Below are 6,513 nucleotides of genomic sequence, written 5' to 3' on the forward strand. Positions count from 1 at the left end.
ATTGTTCATTACCTTTGGATCCCATAAAGCCAATTTGAAAAACATTTTATTTCAACAATAGTATATTTCAACATTGTGAAATTATCAAAAAGTCAGACAGGTTGGTACATATCATCAAAGATTCAACTTAATATCAGTACTGAACAGCAAAAGAAACGCAAGTCTGGCTTTTTGTCAAGTTTTTAAATAAAAGACAACCAAAATTTTGTCTAATCATTTATTCTATAGAAATCACTATCAATTTAACAGCTGAAAGTTGCTGTTGACATTGAATTGCATCAAACTGATGACAGTCCGTCAAATGGAGATACCTCTCAACGCGAAAAGTGACAGTCTCTGTAGCAGCACACATAGCCACTTTGAGCTTGCACACCGGCCGTGCAACGTCGCCTCATTGAGTTCACTAGAGTCTGAAAGAATGCCTTAGGCAAGTTGTTCCACCCAAACACCAATATCTGTTCCAACTGTGCAATTGTGAGTGGATGTCTACATGCAGCAATCCTGCGTCCAATGCTGTCCCAGAATGATCAAAGGGAGCCATATCCGGGGAACGAGACGGCCATGGAAGAACATTAAAGTTGTTCTGAGCCAGATAATCCATCGACACCCTTGCTGTGTGAGGGCTGTAAACGTCGCTGGCGTTGTTGACCTGTCAAAATTGGCTGCACATATGGCCGTTGGCAGTGGTTTCTAGCAGCCGAAGACGGCACCTAATCCTATCGCTGGACACTCGCTGTCTGCTCCCCTTGACCCATGAACTAAGGCTGCTGTTACTGTTGCTGCTTGAGTTCGGTTCCTTAGATGAGTGACCCGGATGAACGGATCTTGCGCATGAGTCTGGTACGGAGACGATCAGCAGCAACCCCGGTTTGCTGATGATGTTGAGCAAGTTGTGTAATGGTGGAAAAATGACAGTCCAATTGTCTAGCTACAGCGGTTGCAGAGCTACCTCCGTGGAACTTTCCAATGGTCATTCTCCTCTGCTCAGTCGTTAGTCTAGGCATCGTTTGTGTGGCGTGTACACTTCCTAGCGTCAATACTTAACTGTTTTTTGACACAAACTTTTATAAAGGATACCTCAGAGTGAAATGCATGCTTTCCATCCAGAACCGTCGATGCACGTGCTAAAGTTATGGTTTTGCACTGTGGGTGTGTTTGTGTGACTGTTTCGTATGGACGTCAAATTGCATGACATCTTCTCATCTGGGATCATTACGTCACTTTACCATGAACGTTCCATAAACATGGGCGCTTACTTCCATGAGATTTCTTCTTCTTTTTTACACTGGCGTTTCTTTTGCTGTTCAGTATATATTGATACGCAACTGTAGAGTATTTGCAGGTCATGTGATTAATTTAACATAGCTTTATAAATAAGCACATGTATTACGCACTGAAATATTCTTTCTGTCATGCTGCCCTTCATGCGCTCTATTTGGAAAGACAAATGGTGCAATAAGTGTTGAATATTGTTCACGCTTTCGAAACATTTAAATCCCCGTTTATTTGCTTAGTTTTAGCAAGAAATGCCCTTTTGAAATTATCACTTATATTCCTTAACCAAATATGCATGTCGTTTGATATCAAAACCATTGTTTTGTTCCGGGCTATTGCAGCTTCTTCAGTTCCCGGTTAAATTTTGGCGGCCATCTTGGATTTTGAGCTTAAATTAGCTTTCGCATTAATATCCAGATTTTGTAAACTCCTTTAAGCAATGAACCCAAAATAATATATGATTTGCTTTCATCAAAAAACTTTCACGGATTCCAATAAGCTATGTTAAAAGAAGAGGATGTGGGTTACTCTGTTTCGTTTAGGTATTTCTACCCGACGGCAAGGTTCGTTGTTCATGATATCAATCATTGTATCGTCCAGACTTGAGTGTGTGAGTGGATGAGTGAGTATGATTTTACTTTTAGCAATATTCAAGGAATATCACGACGGGGGACACCAGAAATTGTCCAGACTTTAGAGAGTGGCGTTAAAAATAGTAAAACCTATGAAATATAATGGACAAAACCCTTTCCACATCCATAAGCAATATCTACTAAAAGCAGAATCGACTGTATAATCCTGACTATCTCATGGGTATGTATTTGTTTCAGCAGTATTACAACTGTACGATGTTGTTTGTATACAATCGAGTCTGGACCAGACAATCCAGTGAATGACACCATGAGATACGATGACAGAGCATGTGTTTATGAACCACTATCAAATAGTGATGATACCGGGTGTTCGTATCAGGCGAGCGTATCCTGCCCCAACGGTGACACCCGACAAAAACATACGCAAAGTTTCATCAAAGGAAAGATCGGGTAAGACAGGTCGGATGACGGGGATGTGGATCTCCAAAATTTGTTAAAAGCTCTTGGTGTTGGTAGTTGATGTATTGCTTGAATAGTGTTAAAAGGGGTTAAATCAAGCTTACTCACTTTAGGTGAATTTCTCTTTTCTCTTTTCCATTTGAAATCACTTTAATCTTTGCATTTTGACATCCTTGAATTACCACGTCTGAATCATCAACACACAACATAAATCATGTCTTTTCATATTGTAGATTGACATGATACTGCCAAAGATTACATTTTTCAACAGATTCCTGAATTAAAGTGACTCTTAATACGTTATAAAAACTCTCAGATAACGATGTGAGTGGAACAAAAATACCTGCTGTGTTCAATGTTGAATGATTGAGCCTGATGGGGCGTTGTAATTTTCATTTGCCTGGCAGGCGAAGAACCAATATTTAGACCCAACTTTGATTTGTTATGATAACACATCCTGCGTGTCAGTAGTTTTTCACCTTTTGTGAAAGTCATATTTCCGCACTTCATCTTTAAGCTAAAACGGCGTTAAACTTTTACCTTTTCAGTATCATATCGTCATCGGCGAAGTATCTCTCAAATCTTTATAAAACTCATTGGGATGGTCTTGGCATCTCCGATACGTCTGTTGCTTTAACAACCACACAGTTAATCAGGCAACACATTTTGAATGGTTTCGAGCAATCAAACTGCAAAGGTTTTTGAAGGTTGATTTAAAGAGATTTTGATGACTCTCCTAATTAACTTGAGAAGTAGGGGAGACAAAACACAAAAGCATCTTCTTAAAGGAACACGTCCGTTGTATTGGCAGAAATAGAACTTTAAGTTCTCGTCCTCATCGGGGCAACGTGAAAATACTTCCAATTTATAAATATATTCTTATCTTTGGTTATTTTGGTTAATTACGGCCCTAGCGTAGCACACCTGAAAAAATACACTCAGGTGGCGGAGATTAGGTGGATGGGTAACGCGCTGTACAGACTTGCCAAGTGAGGGTTTCGTATTCTTCCGCCTTTGACCGGAGAAAACATTGTGTAGCACCTGGGGAATATATTGCTTTACACTTTCAAACAAGTGAAACAACCTCGTTTTAAACAGTTATTGTTATCACCAGACAATGCTACCTTTTGTGTTCACACAACCGGTGGAAATAGAGATAATATTCTCTAAAATGAAGCGACGGGACCTTGGGGATTCCTAGTCAGAATGAATGGCCATATGCTGATCCTACGAGGCTTCCAACTGGATTAGATGGTCAGGCGTGTTACCGATTGTGTATCATCGTAACCGAGTGATGGACACAAACAAACAAACGACCATTGCCAAACCTAAAATAACTGCTCTAAGTTCACCTTCATTACATGATTTAACGAGTGAGTGAGTATGGTTTTACTCACTCACTCACTCACTCACTCACTCACTCACTCACTCACTCACTCACTCACTCACTCACTCACTCACTCACTCACTCACTCGTGGGGAATAGGCCGTCCACTACGGATCTCCAGATCCCCCTGTTCTGGGCTTTGGTCCACTTTTCTGTATATCACCATCGAGGTCACGTCGCCAGGTAGTTTTGGGCCTGCCTCTCCTTCTTTTCCCCTGTGGATTCCAAGTTAGAGCCTGTCTGGTGATGTTGGGTGTGGGTTTCCTTAGGGTGTGACCAATCCAGCCCCATCTCATTCTTCTGATTTCATCTTCTGCTGGTATCTGGCGGGTTCTCTGCCAAAGGTCTATGTTTATCAGGCAGCTGTTAATGAATGGTTTAGCTTTCGCAATATTTAAGCAATATCAGATTTTCTACAAACATTGAACCTAAGTGGGGAATTGAACCGGGTCTTTGGTATGACGAGCGAACACTTTAACCACTAGGCTACCCTCGCGACCAGGCGACTCCATGGGATTCCGCAGACTTTTCCACGATTTATTCCAATTTAACAAATCGATGGAATTGGTTTTCAGAAACGTCCTTAATGTCCAGGCAACGTGCATCTATTCCCTATGTGCCGTTAATGTCCAATACACAGGTACGTCACACTCCCATCATTACAGATAGCACTTTCAGTCGGACTTTTTTTTTCTACAGAGGCAAGACAGAACACTCTCACACTTTATTGCTTCCATTAATGGTAAGCAATTATCAGCCTTAATGGCATCATGGATGACATCCCCGGGTTCTTCCAGGAGAATGAAGGTATTTTTCCTTATTCAGGAAATCATGCATTTTAATGAATGCAGTCGCACGACCTTGCAGAGAAACCTGTTCAAATAGGCTCCACTATAGTAAGTAAGTGATTTTAGTTTTACGCCGCTTTTAGCGATATTCCAGCAATATAAATGGGCTTCACACGTTGTACCTATGGCTCCATTATAGACATGAGTGAGTGAGTATGGTTTTACGCCGCCTTTAGCAATATTCCCGCAATATCACGGCGGGGGACACCAGAAATGGGCTTCACATAATGTGCCCATGTGGGGATTCGAACCCGGGTCCTCGGCGTGACGAGCCAACGCTTTAACCACTAGGCTACCCCACCACCCCATTTTAGACATGAATAAGTTGGACTAACAGAAAGTACACATCTATGTTTGATGGTGGCTAATCATGAAACAAACAAGACGTGATTATTCGATGGTGATGTATTTCATATGTAACGAGAATCATAGATGGACTTGCACCTTTATAGTGTTTCATCCCACTAATGTTTTGATATTTATTTTATATTTAGGTCAAATCCAGTTTGATATGTTTACTTTCTTTTGTCCGGTCAGGTTGTAGACAAGCCGCGTCTACAAAAACAAAACAAAACCCAAAACATCTAAACATATGTGGTAGGTAAGAGGGAATATGTCGATCCACTTTGTCAGATCCAGGTCGGAATTGGTCTTTAGGGCCTAGATTTTCGAAGCTCTCTTAGCGCTAAGAGAGTCGTAAGTGCCATACAATAACATTAACTTACGACTATCTTAGCGCTAAGAGAGCTTCGAAAATCTAGGCCCAGCAACCCATGCCAGTCGTAAGAGGCGACTTACGGGTTTAGGTAGTCAGGCTCGCTGATTTAGTTCATGCATATAGTCCAAACCTGTCGTGTGTTTTTCATATAATTGGTAGGTTTCTCTGCAGGATTTAGCCAATGGATAAAACCTGGGATGATACACAGATAACGATGCAGATATACAAGGTCAGGGACGTACGGCTGTAACTGTTCACAAGCAGACATGGGTTCGCGCTTGTCATTTGCCCATCGTGTAAGAATTAATCATCCGATATGGAGAAACTTCTGATATAATTGTTATCCTTATCCAAATAACAGTGAGTCTATTACGAAACTGAAAATCAGTGTCTTCCTGGGACATGGACGAGACATTTTACCAGTTTGGGCAGCTTTGGAGATATACATTGTGGAACAATTGATCGAGGACACTGCCTATTGAGCTAGTGTATGGAGGGATGAGTGGATGTAGTGTGTATGTATGTGCGCGTGTAGGGTTGTGTAGTTTTGTTTTTATTGCAAATACCTTTCATTTCCATCTTCAGACCCAGTTGTATCTCCATTGTCCCTAAACGTCTGTTAATCAATTTTAATTTTAATTTTAATTTTAATTTTAATTTTAATTTTAATTTTAATTTTATTTTGATTTTAATTCTTATTCTAATTTTGGCCTACCGACTAATTGTTTCATCAACAGGATCATCTGCAAAAGGTGACATTGTGGAGACTTTGCCTACAGTGCGGTTGACTAGTTTCAAGAAATGGCTCAATATATAATACACCTGTGTAAAATATGTGGTCGGGGATATACAGCAGTGACCTTCTAATATTGTTGCGTTATGAAAAGACCAGGTTGAGGCTGCTGAATAGATTCTGAATAAGATTGTGCTTAAAGAGATCTCTTCTACATACTGGAAAATAAAACAGGATCGGCGAGTGATCGTAAGATGCTGATAAAAACAAATAAGGGAACTGAAGAAGTACAAGTGTTCCTATATCTGTTGTCAGATTTTCACCCATGGTGCAATACAAAATATATGAAGAATAGAATAGAATAGAATAATACTTTAATGCCTTTTCAGGAATTTGTGTTACATCAGCAGAGCTACTGACACATTAGAGAGATACCAAACATATTTACATAAATTCTTTGATTTAGGTATCTTCACATTTGTTTAAGAGAGATATGGTAC

At 40.3% G+C, this 6,513-nt stretch overlaps 1 long non-coding RNA gene across 1 annotated transcript; it reads right to left on the reverse strand.

Moving 5' to 3' along the window:
- Positions 1 to 374: 374 nt before the first annotated feature.
- Positions 375 to 3,807, reverse strand: LOC124269712. Its single transcript, XR_006896586.1, has 3 exons — positions 3,797 to 3,807; positions 3,666 to 3,667; positions 375 to 837 (listed from the first exon to the last, which is right to left on the reverse strand). It is a non-coding gene; the product is annotated as an uncharacterized LOC124269712 (long non-coding RNA).
- Positions 3,808 to 6,513: the final 2,706 nt, after the last annotated feature.

The sequence above is a fragment of the Haliotis rubra genome, unplaced genomic scaffold (genome assembly GCF_003918875.1).
Source record: "Haliotis rubra isolate DU_JTF1 unplaced genomic scaffold, ASM391887v1 Scf147, whole genome shotgun sequence".
Taxonomy (NCBI): Eukaryota; Metazoa; Mollusca; class Gastropoda; order Lepetellida; family Haliotidae; genus Haliotis; species Haliotis rubra.